Below are 19,634 nucleotides of genomic sequence, written 5' to 3'. Positions count from 1 at the left end.
AAGAGAGAGTCTTAAAAAACATGAATGAGTGGCTACTATGTTCTGAGCGCTCACCAGGCTAGACTTAGCATCAGCTCCTGATGCTACTTGCTCTTCTTGCAACTGATGAAAGTGGTGCAAACAAGGTCCAGAGCTAGTGCGTAGGTAGACATGAGCTACACTGCCTGGCCTTGAACCCCACGTCTGCCACTTATTAGACGTGTTATCTTAAGCTAGTTTCTTGATCTTCACTTGCCTTGGTTTCTTCATCTTTAAAATGGGGGTCCCACCTCATAGGGTTGTTGGGAGAATAATAGTATATTTATACTATTTATAGCTCTTACAGCAGTGCTTGGCACTTCGTCCAACTTCACAGGTAAATAAATCAAGGGATAGACAGATGAAACAACTGGCGCCAGTCTCTTCAGCTAATAAAAGATAGGAGCCAAAATGTCAACCCAAGTCTGCCTCTACTTCGTATGCCCTTAACCTACAACTCTGCATTGCTCGGCTGGCGAAGTCCGCTTACCTGTTGGAGAATCAGTTTCTGCATCTGCAATCTGAACAAACACGACAATTCCAGACTGCCTTCCACCCAGTCTATTCTGAGACTCAGTAATAATAAGATATTTAAAAGTGCTTTGAAAACTATAAATTCATGGGAATCGTAAGTTACTATCATTTTTATTGATTTGTGCTTTTATATTTGCCACTTTAGGCTGGGTGTGGTGGCTCATGCCTGTAATCCTAGCACCTGGGAGATGGAGGTGAGAGGATCGCTTGAGTTTAGGAGTTCCAGACCAGCCTGAGCAAAAATGAGACTGTATCTTTACTAAAATTAGGAAGATTTGCCAGGCATCGTGAAGGCAGGAGCTACTCAGGAGACCGAGGCAGGAGGATTGCTTGAATTCAGGCGTTTGAGGTTGTGTGAGCTATAATGACACCAAGGCACTCTAACATGGGCATCAGAGTGAGACTGTGTCTAAAAAAAAAAAAAATGCCATTTTAATTTGCCTGTGACTGTCATGTTTTTGCATTTGTCAGATAAGGCCTCCTGTCTATCATGTCTGATGGACCTTTTAGCCCACCCGGGGTTGTCTATGGTGCTGTCTTGTTCCTTCCTTACACCTCTGTTGCTCAGTTGACTTTGTGGCAATGATCCTTCTGTCAGGGGAAGAGAAAGTGCAGAAGATGGTGGCTCTGTGTCTTGCTCAGTGGTTAGGGCCCCAGCCACATGCAGCAGGCCTGAGGGGTTCCAACCTGGCCAAGGCCTGCTAAGCAACAATGACAACAACAAAATAGCCGGGTGTTGTGGCGGGCATTTGTAGTCCCAGCTACTGGGAGGCTGAGGCAAGAGCATTGCTTAAGCCCAAAAGTTTGAAGTTGCTGTGAGCTGTGACGCCATAGCACTCTACTGAGGGTGACATAGTGAGACTCTGTCTCAAAAAAAAAAAAAGTACAGAAGATGGGAACTGGAAGCTGTCTACCATTGTTCTGTGAAAGTTTTAGTTGTTTGGGGAGAGGATGAAAACACTCAAAAAGACAGAATTGGACTGAAGTGAGCCTAAGTAAATGGGAGTTCACTGAAATGATGTAGGTCATCTCGGCAATTCTGGAAGAGCCAAGCGTATTTGCCTTAAGGAAGATGTTTACGGGCCCAGAACCCTTTCTCTTTGCTTTCATGGGTTTCAGACAACTTAAAAGTGGCCAGTCATGTCATGGAACCTGGGGAAAGACCTGTGACTCCGTGAAAACATTGTCACTTCTATAATCCAATTCAAAGGATTCTGTTTTGACCCAGATTTGTGTAAATCAACACAAGTTCTCATCAAGTATAGCTTGAGGGGAGGTACCTATGCCCCCTTTACAGGACCCACTCTCTGACAAAAGAGTAGGGCACCACCCATAGATTTCTGGCCATATTAGATTTTGGGTAACTTTTTAGGGGGATGTGTGGAGGGATAGTGATTCGGCCCTTTTAAGGTCACACAAGCACATAGAAAAAGATCTGGAACTAGAGAGGGCTGGCAACACTGTCCTGAAACAACTGGTTACTTTAGGAAAACCCAAAAGTACATTGATGTTTCTGTGTTTAAACCAGGTAAGTTCCTCGTGAGGAGAGAGGTGGGGAAGAGGAGAGAATTCTTCAGCGTACAAGGTGGGCTGCTCCATTCTCCTTCCTCAGAATTTCACAATCTTGTCTCTGTCCTTTACTCAACACCCGAATTATTATTCTGCTTCTTTACACAGCTGGCTGGCATCATGATTGTTCATGTGTCTGCATAAAGACCCTCAGTCGGCTGCCCAGAGAGACTGAGAGAGAGCCTACAGGGACAGCAAGGCACCCCACTGGTCATCAGGCAATGATTCAGCTCCATAGGAGTCAGATATCCATCCACGCCCCAACAACAGTGACACTGTTTTTAACCAATAAAGTAATTATCACTTGGGCATCCTTTCTAAAATTCCTCCATTTTTGAGTATTTTCTGAAATTGTCGTTTTCATGCAGTGTATACCTCCAGTTTTCTCTGACTATATCTCCACCTTACAGATAGGCAAGCATCAGTTCTATCATCATCTTCAATCTTTACAAAGTACCTTCCTAAATATAGCAATGAGCAGGTTAGTTTTTAAAGCATTTAAAGTGGGGGTCCTCAAACTTTTTAAACAGGGGGCAAGTTCACTGTCCCTCAGACTGTTGGAGGGCCGGACTGCAGGCCCCGGGATGAGTCAGCTGCTAAGCAGGACAGGCAGCGGTGGCAGTGGCGGGCCAGGTAAATGTCCTAGGCGGGCTGCATGTGGCCTGCGGGCCATAGTTTGAGGATGCCTGATTTCAAGCATCTCTGTGAGTGTAATGGCCAAGAATCTCACCCACCCAAAGTTCTCTCTTACCAATAGCCGGCCATGAGCACATTTTCAGGCTGACACTTTGAAAAACAGATTTACACCTGGATTTACGTTTTATGCTTCTAATCAAACTAGCAACCCTGTGGTCCCACTATAATAATAATAATAATGCAGAGAAAAAACACACTATGTGCCTTCCAGGACTTTTAATCTAGAGTGGATCATGACATATACAAGATTGTATTATTTTCTCTGAGTCCAGCTGTGAAATGAATAACTAAATTGGCTCCTTGAGACAAAAACATTTCCTTTAAAAACATCTTCTCTTACCACTGCATGCAAAAGTTTTAACTACTCCCGGCTTAACTTTCTTTTCTGGCAGGTTGTGCCTTAGCTGCTACCACTCAGGAAAGCATTATAATTGGAGCAGTAGCTTAGCCAAAAGGCCATGTTTTTGCTTTAGGGTAAACTTGTTAAAATTGGGAACTCAGCCAGGGTCATCCATCTACGAACATTGTGAAAGCATTTTAGGGTTGTTCATCTAGCTACGGTCTAATTAATTTTCAAATGGACAAAGTAGCTTCTTGGGCCATGTAACAAGCATTCTCATTCATTTAAGGGAAGCTGGATTTGGCTCAGAACAGGGTCATGAGAAATTCTAATGGCTCCTTCTCTTCTTTGTGTGTCCTCAGGAGAGCTGCATTGATGTCAACAAAGCAAGATTTGTGCTCCGGGCAATTGGAGTAGAATCAGTTTCCAGAGAGCCAAGTTCTTTGACTTCCCCTAGAAGGAAAGGGGATGGAACTGAGCATATGGGAAGGCTCTCTAGGCCCTTTTACGTTATTGGATTTAGCTACGCTCACATAATGAAATTGTTGAGATTGTTTAAACCTTCTGCAGGGACTTCTGTTAGCAGAAAAGAAACTTGTACTAAAGCCATAAGAAGATTGTATTATAGATATAATGGAATCTTTTTTATCTTTTGCCTGGTTTTCTGCACAGGACTGACATTTTTTTTCTGGGCATGAAGCCAAAGGTCTATTTAATTTCTACTTAAAATTTCCCATGGTCACTGATACTGTCCCCCCAGATGGTGGTTTCATAAATTAATAAATAAAGACAAAGCCTGTAGAAAGATAGTGAATCCTTGGAAGCTTTTTTTTTTTTTTAATTTGGCCATTTTGCACAGTAAATATATAACTCCTATAAAGAAGTGTGCTCCTGAATCTTTAAACAATGTTTCACTAATATCACCCAAACATCAGTAAAATATTGAATTTACCTTTGTCCTGAAACCACAGCTATGATTAAATAAGGGTTGAATATCGAAAGTCAGGTTTTCCTGCATCAGATGAATTCTCACGAATAAGTGAGGCGTATTCCTTTTCTATTTTTATTGTGTTAGGATTTGGGGGTGGTGGTGAAATTTTAATTAACTTTTTAATTTTATTAATATTAAAATAAAACGTTTAAAATATAGAAATATTAAAATATTTTCTGAGGGTTTTTTTTTTTTTTGCCAATTAAGAGGAATATATGAGAAAGAGAGAGAGAGAGAGAGATGGGGGGACAGAGATAAAGCGAAAGGGGGTGGGAAAGAGACAGAATCCAGATGTAAGAACTCTCAGGCTAGAAACTGGTTATCACAGCAGTCAGCTGTTCATAAAGGACCATCAGGGCAATTTGATTATAAAAAGTGCACCCCATTGAACACTGTGTGTTCCAGGAAATGGCTGGCCACAGAAAACCTTCTGCCCCTAGCATTCATTTCAAGATTGTCCACGCACTGCTTGCTGGCCCCCTTGCAGCCAACCCAGGACAGTCAGATGTACCTAAACACCAATTAGAAATTCATCCTGGCTTCCAGAAATCCCACCTTAATAAAACCCTTGCCAGTCAGAGGCTGTCTCAGGCATTCCTCATATAGCTTATGAAATCCCTTCGCCTTTCTAACACCTGTGAACCCTGCTGCAACTAAAGTGCCAGCAGATGGGTTCCCTCGCCACAGACGTGTCAATAAACAGCCTTCCTTCATTTTGTCTCAGATGTAGTTTTGTCTTTGACAGATGTATCCACAACTTAGAACAATATCTTGCCTGTAGAAGAATTCAGTAATTATTCATTTAATGACTATCTGCAGATTACCTGCTATGGGTCAGGCTCTATTCCCAGAACATAATTTACCTGCTGTGATTCACTTGTTGGTGAATCCAAGAACTCCATAAATAGTAGTGATTGATCGTTAGTAATTCTTACTGAAATATAAACCTCCCTTTTATAGTTTAGAGAGAACTGGCTCCTCTTTTTACAAGAGTTAACTCAAACCAAATAATTTGACAAGATATAGACAACTTGTGATCGAAATGCAGTTATTACTGTTGCTGTGGTTGCCAGCACGTCACCATAGTATTTGTAACTGGAGTAGCATCAAGTATTCAAAGAGAAGAGTCCATCAATTTGTTCTTTTACAGAACAGTTTTCTCTCCCCAGTGAAAAATACTTTCATTTTTCTTAACTTCTAGAACTATAACATAACTGTACAGTAATACATATTGACAATAGTCCTCTTTTACCAACATTTTATATCTGTGTGCAAGATTAAATGAAGGATATTCTCAAGAAGCTAGCAAAAACAAAAGCAAGTCTTTATGCCAAATATAAACATATTTCTGTTTAGTAAATAGCAGGAGTGTATAAAACATTCCCATTTCTCTTCTCACATAACAGAATGTTCTATGCTTACTGTATTAGTTAACAAATTTAAGTCTGTTTATTTGGTTTGAAATTCCAGTTCATCCATAAATTACAGCATTACACAATAACACCAGAAGGACAATATCACCATTGTTTGCTTTTACAATCGTCTCAGCCCACAAAATTCTCTCCGTTGTCAGCCTGCTGTCATCAAGTCATTGTTGTTTTCCTCTTTCCAGAGTCTCTCTACTAATATCATTCAAATTATTTAGACATTCGGTGTTTTTGCTATCAGTGCAAACTTCTAAAAAGCGAGCTCTCCAGTTTGATGTCCAAAACCCTTCCCTGTTTATCTGGCCAGCAGTTATCGTATCCTGAGGCCTTCTGAGCTGAGCTGCAGAGTGTGCAGGGCAGGGAGGGGAGCTTCTCCTGCTGAGGCCGGTTCCATTAGACAATGAGGCCTTTTCCGCCTGGCTCTCTCTGTGGGCACATACCAAGGAGATAGCTTAGGAAAGGGGGTGATGAGGAAGATGATCCCCAAATTCTCAGAGTGAGGAATTTCTGAGTCAGAAAAAAAATTGTTGTCATTTTTCATTTTCATTACCCCTTTTCTAATTATAAGAAACTACAGGCACTTGAAAAAAATTAAAATATAAAAAGTAAGTCTCTCTGTGTGTCTCTCTGGTTCCCTTGTTCTTGCTTGTAGGATTCCATTCTTTCATTCACTCTGCCACTATTCACTATGAACTTCCCGTGGGTAAGACATTGTACCAGCCACTGGAAATACTGAAATAAATGGGACAGATACACTTCTTGTGCTCATGGGACTGAGGGCCTAATGGCACATACAGGTGTGAGGTTGTTTCTAGTGTTGTTCTTTTGTTGAGAAGATGTTCTATTATGTATACATATAATATGTATTCTCTCTCTCATTTTTTTTTTAAAGAAAAGACAAGTAGTGATTTGCTAGTCATGTGCTTTTGTGTTTTGTGTTACTCTTGTAACTATATGTAGATTGTGTATTTTTTACTGTATAGCATTCTTTTCCCTCCCAAATAACACCTGTGGTTTTATTTTGGGGAATCACCGCCTTCATATTTTTGCATACTCCTTGTGGGAGTCAAGTTCTCTGTCCTCTGGTAGCTGAGGGTTAGACATGCAATTCTTAGGGTATATCTCAACTGAAGTGACTCAAGGACGGAAACAACATTTTTGAAGGGTGTTACCAATATCTGTGCAAGATAATGGAGTTCACCTGATGCCAAGTGGTCTGGCGTTGCCAATTTTTGTCTTGCTCTCCAGGCTCCTAACTGTTCTGTGATTGCACTATTTCATTTTGCTTTTGCTTACATAAGGCAGAAATAATTTCTGTTGCCTATAACCAAAGATATTTAACCGAAGACATACAGTACCTCAGCATATACAGACCTGCTTTATTATTCATTAATGCCTGCATGACTTTTCCTTTATTTGGATGTATCACAATTTATTTAACCAGTTCTTTTAAGTGGACATTTAAGCTGAAGGTTCCATCAACAAATATTTCAGAATATCCATCTATACACAATATATTTTCTTGCATATCTACTTTTGGACAGACGTGTGAATATATTTAGGAAGGATACATTTTTAGAAATAGAACTACTGGAATAAAGGATTGTACATTTTTAATAGCATCAGTGTCAAATAGTAACCACTGATTGAGGAAATAAGTAATGAAAACAAATTAATGACAGTTTATTTGTAATAATTCTTTATGGTCACGGAGTAAAAAGGTAATTTTTACTGAATTTAGAAAAAACAACTAATACTAAATTTAGAAAATGGGAAAAATACATAAGAACACAAAGAAAAGCCAAACAGAAATCACTTATAATTTTCACCCCCAGGGATATGATTACTTTTATTCATCATTATTTTTTTAAAATTCAGTTTTTATAGTTGTCTATTGAAGAGAATTGTTATCAACTAGCAATTCCGTCATACTTGGAAGTACAGACCACTAAATACATTTCTTAAATTCTAATTACTGTGTATGAACTTTCTACTTTTTATTGTTGATTTTTAATTTACTTGCTGATGGCCAGAGAACTCTATATGGTTCCAACCTTTTGAAATTTACTGGAATTTTCTTAATGGAAGAGTATTAGTTGTGGTTACATATTATGCATGTCTATGAAGGATGTATCTTTTGTAGTACAGGGCAGTATTCTATGTACTTGCTTTAGATTGGATTTGCTAGTTGTGTTGTTCAAATCTTTTATATCCTTACTGGTTTGTTCATTACAGAGAAAGATATGTTAAAATTTCCTATAATGATTACAGATTTATCTATTTTTTATTATTTTGTCATTTTTTCTTCATATATTTTGAGCCTAGGTTGTTAGGTACATAAAATTTAGAATTATTATATTTTCCTGGTGAGTGAAATATTTATTATTTAATCATCTTTCTTCAACTCCAGTAGTGTTTTTAACTTAAAGTGTATTTTGTGTTATTTCACAGTTTCCATTTTGTAGTTTATATGGCAAACATTTTTCCTCTTTTTAAAATTTTTTCCTTCAATATTTTTCCCTTTAAAACAGTATATACGTTTTCTTGGTTTTATTTTTAAATCTAGTCTTTGTAATTTAAGTGGAGCATTTAGTACATTTATAGTTAATGTAATTATTGATATATTAGTGAGTCTTCTGTCCAGCCTGTTCCTTCTTCTTTTTCTTTTATTTTTTATGTTTATTATATTATTTTGGATTTATTATCTCATATTTTTCTCTAGAAATGAAGTTTGAAGGTTTTATTTATATTCTTTCAGTGTTTAACATGGTTATTGTATCTATCTCTGACTTATAAAGTCTAATATTAGGAGTATTAACCTCTTTGTAAATTTTAATCCTACTCACCTTAATGCTATTTATTTCCTATTGATTGATACAACGTATATTTAAATTTTTCATACTGCAAAAGCCAGAAAGATATTAGTATTATAGTTTTGTACATTTAATATCCACTTGACACATAAACATATTTACCATTTTTATTGCTCTTTACTCTTTTTTTTTTTTTTTTTGCATCTCTGTTCTTTCATCTGGGATTATCTTCCCTCTGCTTAAAGAACACACTTTAATATATTCTTTAGTAAGTATCTGTTGGTGACAAATTCTTTTAGTCTTTTAGAATGAACTGTCTTTATTTTGCCTTCATTGGGAATTAATTTTTTTAATTTGCCAGTTTGACAGGTGATAATGGTATTATACTGCTTTAATTTGCATATATTTCATATATTTACTACCTTTTTCCTTTCTTCTCTTGGGTGTGTAATTTCCAAAATGTTAAAAGCATATTTTTTCTTTCTTTCTTCTTTCTTCTTTTTTTTTTTGACTTTTTTTTGGGGGGGAGCAGGAAAGAAGAGGCTAAATTACTCATATAACTGAGGTGAAAGTATTATTAATATATATGTTTTTGGTAACATTTAGTTTTTGTGCACATGTGTCCATATATATACAGGCACACACAAAAAAAGCTATCTAAGAGATATCTATGGCTAATAAGTCAGCCCTTCATGTGAGCAAGCATATTAATCCCATAAGGACTTCTGAACCATTCTGGACAGTTGCTTTGATTTCACAGGACAAACTCTTATTCCTTATTGAGGTTGACTAGTTCAGACAGATCTCTTAGCCTCCTGAAAGGATGTATTGGATCATAAAGAGATGTCTCAAAAATTACAAATTATATTCAATATCTCCTTTATTATCCCGTAGAGGAACTAATGAAAGAGAACACGTGTGACTTTTAACTTTTAGTACTGAAAGGGATCCTGTAGACACTATAGCTAAACACCAGGATTTACTATAGCTTGAAAAGAGATAGGTAAGTCTCATCTTCTAAGACTCCTAATATGTTAAAAATAAAGATATACTTAATCTGTCTTACAAAATTATTATCATTTTTTGAAGTTGGAAATTTTAAAATTAAAATTTCAGTAAGCAAACAAAACATAATGCAACACTATTTGTGTATGTGTTGGTCACAGTTACAGTTTTTAAAAATGAATACTAACTGTATTATAGGCAGTGAATCCAGGTAAGAAGACACAAATTTGAAGTTGTATGGAGAACATTATTTATTTTCCATCCTCGGGTATCTTTCTCTGATTATTTATAAAATAATACATAAAGCTCATGTTTAAGTGTCTACATCTAAGGCTCTTATTGGCTGTGAAGCTGAGGCCAACTGACCCTGTCACCTGCCCTTCCAACCTGCATTGGCTCTGTGAGTGTCCTTTCTTATTTTCTTGAGGACAAAACAGAAGTCCAGAAAATGAACTGATTTATCGAGCATTTTTTTTCACTGAGTGGTGGAGCCAGAAGTCTGACTCTTAGACCAATTATCTTCTCAACTGTGTGAAGCTGTGCATTCTCTTTTTTTTTTTCCTGCAGTGTTTCATAAGCAAAGCTTTCATGCTGAAGTTTCATTAAAGGGAAGAGATAATCCTAGGCCAATAGAAGTTCATTCCTTCAAGCAAATATTTTATTTTAAGCCATTATCTGAAAAGCTGTGTCCATTCTCTTATCCCTCATGCCTCTGTTATCTCTCATCTCTTGTCCAAGCACCTGAGCAACCCAAAACTTAGTGGCTTAAAATTTATTATTATCCATAGTACTTGCAGCAGAAGAGCTGGTGGAGCTCATCTAGGCAGTTCTCCTGTTCTGTATGGGTTAAGCTGGGCTGGAAGCGATGAGAAGATACGACTTACCTGCTTACATCAGATCTCTGTACTTTTCCATATATCCTTCTCTCTCCATTTGGCATCTCATCATTTAGGATTCTGGGCTGAGCTTCTTTAGAGCTGGGCATCTGGCTTGCTACATTGAAAGTGAAGACTAAAGTCTCTCGAAGACCTAGACCAGGGCTGTCAGAGTGTCACCTTAACCATGTTCCACGGATCAAAGGAGGCCACAGGCCAGCCCAGGTTCAGAGAAAAGGAAAGAGAATTTACCTTTTGCTGGTTGGAGTGACATTCATGTACAGGGTGGGAAGGATTTGAAGAAAACCATCTTTGGATACTGTTCACCACTCTCCCTTAACAAGTATTTGGTATTTCTTTTCTGAAGACCAGAACACATTGCTTCTTTCAAACTTGTTTTTATTTTAAAGCATAAATTAGAACATGAGTTGCACATATGCTTACCCACTTGGTCCTTTTCTTATTGACTAAAGATAGAACCGACTTGTTCTAAACAGGCTTCAGTTAATGCAAAGTATATAGGCCACCTCTATAGAAACTTGCTTCATAATCAAGAATTCATGTAATGTTTTAGTTTTTCATTTGCTTCAGCCTTTCTGGTATTAGCCAATAAAAGAATTATAGTTTTAATAGCTAGTTGACACAGCTGATTTTATCGATTTTAATAAATAATCAAACATGCCTAAAAGCAAAAACATCAAACAAATGATTTAAATTCCTAAACCCTTGCCTGTGCTAATCACGAAACTCAGTTAAATGACTAAGATAAAAACAGATTAGTGTCATTAGGCAAAAAAAGAACATACACCAATTACAGAATATAAGTCTTATCAGGTTGCTTAATAAAGACCTGAAATGCTAAATGAGCAGCTGTGCCCGCTCACGTCTGCCACGTGCTTCAGCCTCTGGTTTTAAACAGTCATCCCAGGCAAACCAATAACCACAGCATATGGTGGTGCTTGAGAACGTGGACTGAGGACTTGACCTTGCTCCACTGCCATTCTTGTGACCCCCCCAGAGTTTGACAAATATGGATACTGACACAGAGATAAAGAAGGTTGTCCAAGGACCCACAGTTAACGAGAGGTAGAGGCAGGATTCAAACACAGGGCTCAGGGCTTACCCAAGTCCATGTGATTTCTACCACTGCCTCTCAAAGGGAATAAAATTTATACTTCTCAGGAGAAATAGTCCTCAGGTCAGTCCTGGGGCCTGTTCTGTTTTGTCGTCAAACTCATGATAGCTCTAAGGAGAGGGCAGAAGCTTTCCTCACTGATGTCCTTCCCATGCGTTAGGGTTTCTATTAAACTTCCCCAACTTCCTCTTAGTAACCTATTCATGCTTTCTTCATATGTGATCTCTCAGGAATAACTGGTAACTGAGAGGTGGTTACACCATGTAGAGAGCGGGTTTTTACCCTGGGGTGGTACTTGGGGGTGTTACTCAGGGGGTGTTGCTAAGGGGTTAACTCTGACCCTTACCTTTGTAAAATACTTCAAACATTTTTGGCATTACGGTGAAGAGTATAGACTCTTCAGGTTCTTCTAAACACATAAAATAAAATACAAAGGAAACCAATTTTATTGAAATACTATTTATTTCTGTATACCCCAACTTAATTTAGCTCAAGCAAAAAAAAAAAAAAAAAAAAAAAAAAGTGGTGGTGGGGAGTTTATCAGCTTAAAGAACTAGACCAGGGATCAGCACATGATAGCCCATAGCCACATCTGGCCCATCGACTATTTTTGTAAAGGTTACTGGAGAACCACTACTTTTATTTATATAGTGTTTATGGCTGCTTTACCTGGAGATAAAAAAAACAAAGTCTTCCCTTTTTCTCATGTAGAGCAACATACTTCTTTCTAGCTGTTCTTGAAAACTCCATTTCAGGTCTCCTTTGAATTCCAAGGATTGGGTTAAAGCTTTGAAAGTACCTATTGTTACCGTCTGACCAATGACATTTTAAAATTTAGGGTCTTTCTGTCCAGCCCTGATATGTGGGTGGGAAGAGTTTGGTTTTTTTATTAGTCCTTCGGAGTGTACATAACTTGCAACCTTAACGAAGCTGACTTTGATCCACAACTTTCATTTAATTCAAAATTTAAGGTAGTGGTGGGTCATGCCTTTCATCCTAGCACTCTAGGAGGCTGAGACAGGAGGATCCACTTGAGCTCAGGATTTGGAGACTAGCCTGAGCAAGAGTGAAAACCTGTCTCTATTAACCACCACCACCACCAACAACATTTAACGTGGTGAAAAGATCACAGAATTGCACATGAGATTGAAATGAAGATAGATTTTAAAAATTCTTTTTATTATGGAAGTTAAGCCAATTGATTAAGAAGTATCTAAAAAGAAAACTATGAGCATGTCTCTGATACTGTAGCAAATAAAACAAAGACTGGGAAAATCTGATAATGTCCGTTCAAACATGGCATGGGAGGGAATCCAAGAACACAGGTGATAAGACAAGTAAATCACTTGCTATTATGAATCATGGAAAACACAGTGATCTCAGAACTGAAGAAGGAAATAGTCACTATTCCCATTATGTTTTTTTTTTTCTTTAAATATGGAACACTTCACGAATTTGCGTGTCATCCTTGCGCAGGGGCCATGCTAATATTCTCTGTATTGTTCCAATTTTAGTATATGTGCTGTGGAAGTGAGCACTTCTGTTATGTTTTAAAACACAAATAGTAAAGAGAGAGCTGTGGAAACTTATTCTGGAAGTATTAGGTGAAATAAATTCCACAGATGAATGCATCCTGGCAACCAGAAATGGCAGTGCTCTGTGTTAAAGGGATATGACCTTTGGGCCAGAGATAAGGGGATAATTGTGTCCACTGTCTACCCTTTTGTCTGAGCTCCCTACTAGACACAGCAGGAGAGCCTGTTGGTTCCATCCCATAGTCCTAAGCTATAAGAGAGAGACGGGACTCAAAACTGAAATCATGATGCTTGAAATTATTTTCAAGAGGCAGTATCTGTTTCTTTGAGTAAAGCTAAAACCCTCTTTGTCTACTGTGGTAGGCAGAATAATGACTCCTCAAAGACATTCATGCCCTAATCTTTGGAATGTTTGAATACATTATCTTTGCATGGCAAAAGGGACTTTAAAAATGTGATTAAGTTAAGGATTGAGCGATGGGAAGAGTTTTCTAGATTTTCCAGGTGTGCTCTATGTAATCACAGGGGTCCTTGCAAGGCAGTGGTTCTCTACTAGGGTGACCAGACGTCCTGCTTTTTGGTGGGACAGTCCCACTTTTCAACAATTTGTCCCGTGTCCCGCGGTGTGGTGTTTTAAAGAAGTCCCAATTTTTGGAAAGAATGCACGAACGGGTGGGAGAACAGGAAGGGAATATACCGTTTTCAGCTGCCAGGTGCTATTTCGCCCGAATATGAGTTTTATATTATTTTTGTTAGTTTTATAATGTTAAACTGTAATAACAACAAATAATTGTTGAGAAGTGATTATGGAGAACTGCTTATCAAAGTTTGCATTGTTGTCAGGCCTTGCCCTGTCCCACCCCCACCCCCCGCTATGTTGTCCCACTTTACAAATTTAAAATCTGGTCACCCTATTCTTGACCCACAGGAACTATATTAAAGGGCTGCGGTATTAGGAAGGTTGAGAACCACTGTAAAAGGAAAGAGGAAAGCAAGAGGGTCAGAGTCAAAGAGATTTCAAAGTCCTGTATTGCTTCTTTGAATGCCATCTTTGAAGATAGAGGAAGGGGCCAAAGCCAAGGAATGCAGCAGTCTCTAGATGCTAGAGAAGGCATGGGAACTGATTCTCTCCTAGAGCTTCCAGAAAGAATGCAGCCTTGCGGACCCTCTGTCAATGTCTGACCTCTAGATCCATAAGAACAAACTGTGTTGTTTTAAGCCACTATATTTGTGGTCATTTGTTGTAGCAACCATGGGAAACTAATCTACGCACTTATCCCCTTTTATTCTACTCCCAAGAAGGGTCTTGACATGCCCCAGTGAAATCAGAGGACATGAATTGGGCCAAACTGTAGAAGGTGAGACTTTGACTGTGACTGGGGCATTGTGGGGCTTTGGTGTGGCCGACTTCTCTGCTTCTTGCCTTTGCTTTTCAATGGGAAATTGTTTCGTAGATGTTCTGGTTTCTTACATAGATGGGATAGCATAAAAGATCCTGGGATTTCTTTTACCTTGGCAGGAAGCACCGTTGTTCTTTTTCATCTATCCTAGCAGCCTAAATTGTGGTCAAGTTTGGAGATTTTGGAGCAAGACCATCTGGTTTTGAAGCATAATGTGCTATGTGATTTTTAGGCAAATCAGTTAACTTTGGTTTTCCCATTTATGAGAAAGGTTAATAGTACCTACCCGATGAGTTATTTCTGTAAAACACTTGAACAGTGCCTTTAGTAAATGTGGTGATGATGATAAGTTCCTAAGTTGTCTAGGTTTTGACCCTGGCTCTCTTATTTTTAAATCTGTAAACTTATACAATTTTTTAAAGCCTGAATGAGTTTCTTTCCTTAAAAAAATTTATAAACTAGAGATAATAATAGTAGCCACCTCAAAGGTTGTTATGAGAACTAAAATCACACATGTAAAAACATGTGGCACATAGTAGGTACTCAGTGAAATTCAAACATATTGCCATTATGAATGGTAGTCCCTGGGGCTCCAGGCAAAAGAGGCCAGTAGTTGATGCTTGAGCCTCTCTAGGATGTAATTCTTCATCTTCTTTTATTTAGTTTTTCCTTCTCTTTCTTTGAGGATTATAAAATTGAAAGGACTCAAAAAGGCACTACTGCATTCTTATTCCACGACCATGCAACTCAAAACTGGGGTCCTCATCCACGAGTCAGGGGCATGAGAAGACACTGTATAAGCATAGCACATCTCCCTGTAAAGTCAACTTTACTCAAAGGTAAATAATTAAACGTATTTTTTCTTTTAAAACAAACAAGAGATGTATTATGAAGGAGAATGCAAATTTTACATGAATTTTTAAGAATTGGAGTGGATTATTCAGCCACTCTTTTATTTGCAGGTTTGGAAATACAACTCAAACTAGCTGAAGCAGAAAAGACATTCTGGCTCCTGTAAGTTGAAACTTAGGAGGAATATAGTTCAGAAGGGTAGCAAGAGCCCAGGACTCTCTGCAGACTGTCTGTGAAGAAAAGCTTCCTGAGGTCCAGAAACCAGAAGCTCAGGAAAGTCTTGCTTGCCTCCTTTTGTTATAGGCAGAGAGTATCCAAAGACTTTAAGAGCAGAGTTCAAAAAGGCTTCAAAGCCAGACAAATGCTGGTATTTCTAAAGCATAGGAGGGACTGGGGTAAGCAATTGTTGAGTGTGGGATTAGCTAAATCCCCAGGTGAATCTTTCCAAAATGAATAGCAAGGATAAGAAATTTGAGTCTAAAAGTCATTTTTATTCCTGTTTATCTTTTTCTTGAGTCCTCTCTTCCTCCTCAACTCTCAATCTTTTCATAATCAAGAGCTAAAGCCTTAAAAACGAAAAACAAAAACTCAATAAAAACAGGGGTTTTCAAGCACTCTAGATGAAAGAATACAATTTTAACATCTCATGGGAAATAGCCAAAGGCACTGATGTTATCCAAATGTTCTATATTTGCCCAGATTTTCTTCCACAGCCTGCCCACCAATCTAAAGACTGTGGCATCTGTGGTAGTGGTAAATGAGTCAACACAGCCAGGCTTGGTCACAGGCTAAGTCATCAAGGAGGGTGGTGTTTATTGTAGATTCTCCCTCTCTCTGGACAGTACGGAAGCCAGAGCCTTCAAACCGCCTATTCTCCACTGTTGATGTAAACATTGCTCCGTTCCTTCTATCACTGGCTCGGATCTCATTCCTTTCCCATGAGATGGTGAGACTAGTGAGAATAGTAATAACGGTATCAGTAGCAGCTCCTGTTGATGGAGCACTTTCTGCAATTCACCAGGCATGGTGCAGGACACGTGCCAGTTCCTATCTTCTTCCCAACAATCATACGAAATACGCGTTGTTATGTGAACATAGGTTGTGATTTTGTATCAGTGAAGGAACCCTCAGTACCAGAGAGTGAGAGAAGGACAGAAGCAAGTTCTGAAGGTGTTGGTAGTGGTGAATGAAAGGTTTTACCTGTGTCCTTACCTGTATTTTGGTATGGACACTCTGGAGGTGACAATGCGGTATCTTCAGGGATGGAGCTGAAAGCTGGCATTTTATTTTCCAGGGGAAATGACTTTAGAGCTCTTTCTCTTCTCACCATGTGGGCTGTTCATGGAAAAAATTCTCTATGTGTGTATGTGGTTTGGGGTGGGGATGATGGGAAGGGAAGGAAGGACATGAGATATAGGAGAAAACTCTATTCTTTAAGAAGCTACCAAAACATATTTCCTATAATAATTAGTGTAATGAGTTCTCGTTTTCAGTTAAAAATGTCTACATTTTTTTCATATTAGATTTTTCTTTTATTTCTGTTTGATGTGTTTGCTTTTTAAGAAAGAAGCCAACATATGGCCTGTCTTTCAGCCTTGTTAACCTTTTTCTTTTTTATAACTATTTACTCTATTTAAAACATTTTTAGTCAATGAAAATAATAAAGTTCATCCACTTATAAAACAAAACATCTGTGGCAAAATAAAGAAGTGTCAAAATGCTAAAAGAGCTGTCCAGGGAAACATAGCTTATTTAAGCAATGCCAAATGTATGTTCACTATGCTTGATTTTATATATGTATACAAATATATACACATTTATATATATTTTTTACTTTTCAAAACCTCTCTTTGGCCTTCTATAATTAATTCTCATTTAGGGATCCAAATAGTTTTTATTGCAAGGCTAAAAGAATTTCTCAGATTTTGTTGATATTAACAGGGAAAAATAACCACCATGATTATATATTTTATTTTGGGGGGATTGCTGTCAAGCCACTGGAGTAATTGAACTGTATTAATAAGGTTTTTAAATGCAGTTCTGAAAATCTGTTTTTTTCAGAAACAAAATTCTTGACTTATAAAAACTCCCTTGGAAAAAAAACAAAACATAAAACTCCCTTGAAGCTGAGACTTATCGTTTTGCAGGAAGCAGGCCTGGGAGCCAGTTCTTTTTTAATAGTTTTCAAAGAAACCTATAAAATCTTCATCAACATTTTTAAGGATGTAGCTTCTTATCAAAGGGAGAGACTTTGAGATGGGAACCTATTTAGGCACCAGCAGCAGAGGCAGGCAGGTGACTAAGCCTCATTCCACCTTCTGAGAGGGAGGAGAGCTTGCTGGAAGGCTACAGATTGAAAGAAGGGCCTTTCGTTTCACCAACTCAAAGATTTTGTTCCTCCAAAAATCTGTTGTCCTTGAGTTGGTGCTGGAATATACAGAGATTTCTACAAACTGATTTTCCCCAGTAACTCAGAGGATTAAAATGACAATGTCATGTCCCCCAAGTGGACCCTCAAATGTGCATAATTTGATTGCATTAAGAAATTGTGTTGTGAGACTGCCAGTACAGAAGATAGACAACTAACTATTTGTAATACTCTTCCTGGCTTGGTTGGTTTGGCTTTTTTTGTTGTTCTTTTGGTCTTTCAGTTAGGAACATTTATGAGACTCATTTCATTTCTTATTGCAAAATCTATGTAGTACTTTGACTTGCATCATAAATTCCAAAGGCAATTCTAATTGACTAGACGAAGGAAGGCTCCTTTGGTCTTAGGGTCATAAAATTTCACTTCGTCTTCTTGGGTTGTTTCAAAAGAATATTATTAAAGAATTCATTGATTCTGACAAACTTTGATACACAACTGAGGGGCTTATATGTACATGAGACTCAAATTCTAATTGGTTAACTTTCTCATTTTGAAACAAAATGGTAGCTGCCACCATTTTCAAATGAGATAGCTTCTGTCATTTAAACATAGTATTTATCATTATTATTTTTTATTCTGGGAATGAAGGAAAGATTGAATGAATATATATCCTGTGAAGAAAATGTCTTTATATTTTATGCAGTGGCCTCGAATTAAGAACATGATTTAGGAGAATTAGATCCAAACTCCTCTTAAATGTGATGTGCCAATAGATTTTAAAACAACTTGCTATGACTTAGGAATTGAAAAAAATTTAACTCATCTCATCATCTCTGCCTTGAAGTTGATTCATTATATTTTCATTTTGGTGAAAACTATCAAATAACTTTCTGTCTCTAAGGCTAGGTTATCTTATCATTTTCTCTATCTATTCCTTTATTTCCTATAGCTACAGATTTTTTTATTGTGCACCTATTACTTATAGCCATTGTTAAAAATTAACATCTGGCAGGCAATGTTCACAGTACATTAGAACTTGAATCCCAAATCTGTTGTATCTTCTCCTGATGCTTCTTATTGACTTAGTAACTATCAGTGGTTCCCATTAGTCCATTGTCACAAGTTTAAGTGCATCTGCTTATTTTGGAAACAAAGTAGGATCTTTATTTTCATCTCTTACCATGCCCATTTTTGTCTCTGTCCCTCTGTTCATGTTAAGCGTTTTTCTCAGAATGTCCACACTTTTTCCCTCTGGCTGTCTCAATCTGACCCACACTAATCCATCCTTAGATTCGGACCTGCCTCCATCACTCACAGGGATACACAGTTCTATCTGGGATTGACAGAACTGATTGATTCTGTATCTGTTTTATTTCCTCAGCTAGGCTGATAGTTCTTTGACCCAAAGAACAATATCTCTCACACCTTTTTAGTATTTCCACAGAGTGGCTCCAATCTAGGCATAAAATAAGGTGCTTAAAGATGCTTACTATTAAATAAGTATGATTAATGGAAACAACGCATGTTTTTCTTGGTTTTCACTGACATACCATGGTAAAAGCACTTTAGTTTGATTTTATTTTTCATGAGTATCCTTTTCTTGTGTATATTACAAATCAATGTCTTCTAGTTGCCTTAAATAGGTAGACACATACTTTCTTACTAGAATAGATGCTGGTAGAGGGTATTGGCTACCATCTCAAGAATAACAGTAGAAATCAGCTGGCATTTATAAACAAGTTTTATGGACCATCACATGAAATAGAGGATTGGAAAACTGCTTCTGCAAAGGCAAAATGAGAAGGCAACAAAGCTTCTGATGCCAGGAAACCCCTCCTAGCCACTATGCTGTGCTGCCCTCCAGTTGATTTTGTTTTACTCGAATCTCAATCTCTTTTTCACAAGGTCCCTGAAAGAGATCTACATGGAGGAAGCAAAGGAAAGCATCAGACTTTTCTGTAGTTCACTGGGGCTTTGACTACTCAGTCTCACTTTGTCACCCTAGGTAGAGTGCCATGGTGTCATAGCTCACAGCAACCTCAAACTCGTGGGCTCACCTGATCCTCTTGCCTCAGC

At 37.9% G+C, this 19,634-nt stretch overlaps 1 non-coding gene across 1 annotated transcript; it reads right to left on the bottom strand.

The window, feature by feature from the left end:
• Positions 1-12,834: 12,834 nt before the first annotated feature.
• Positions 12,835-12,941, bottom strand: LOC111723773. Its single transcript, XR_002772243.1, has one exon. It is a non-coding gene; the product is annotated as a U6 spliceosomal RNA (small nuclear RNA).
• Positions 12,942-19,634: the final 6,693 nt, after the last annotated feature.

Source organism: Otolemur garnettii, unplaced genomic scaffold (genome assembly GCF_000181295.1).
Source record: "Otolemur garnettii isolate 467f Iridium unplaced genomic scaffold, OtoGar3 scaffold00015, whole genome shotgun sequence".
In the NCBI taxonomy this organism is placed as follows: Eukaryota; Metazoa; Chordata; class Mammalia; order Primates; family Galagidae; genus Otolemur; species Otolemur garnettii.
This window is presented reverse-complemented; position numbering and strand designations above follow the sequence as displayed.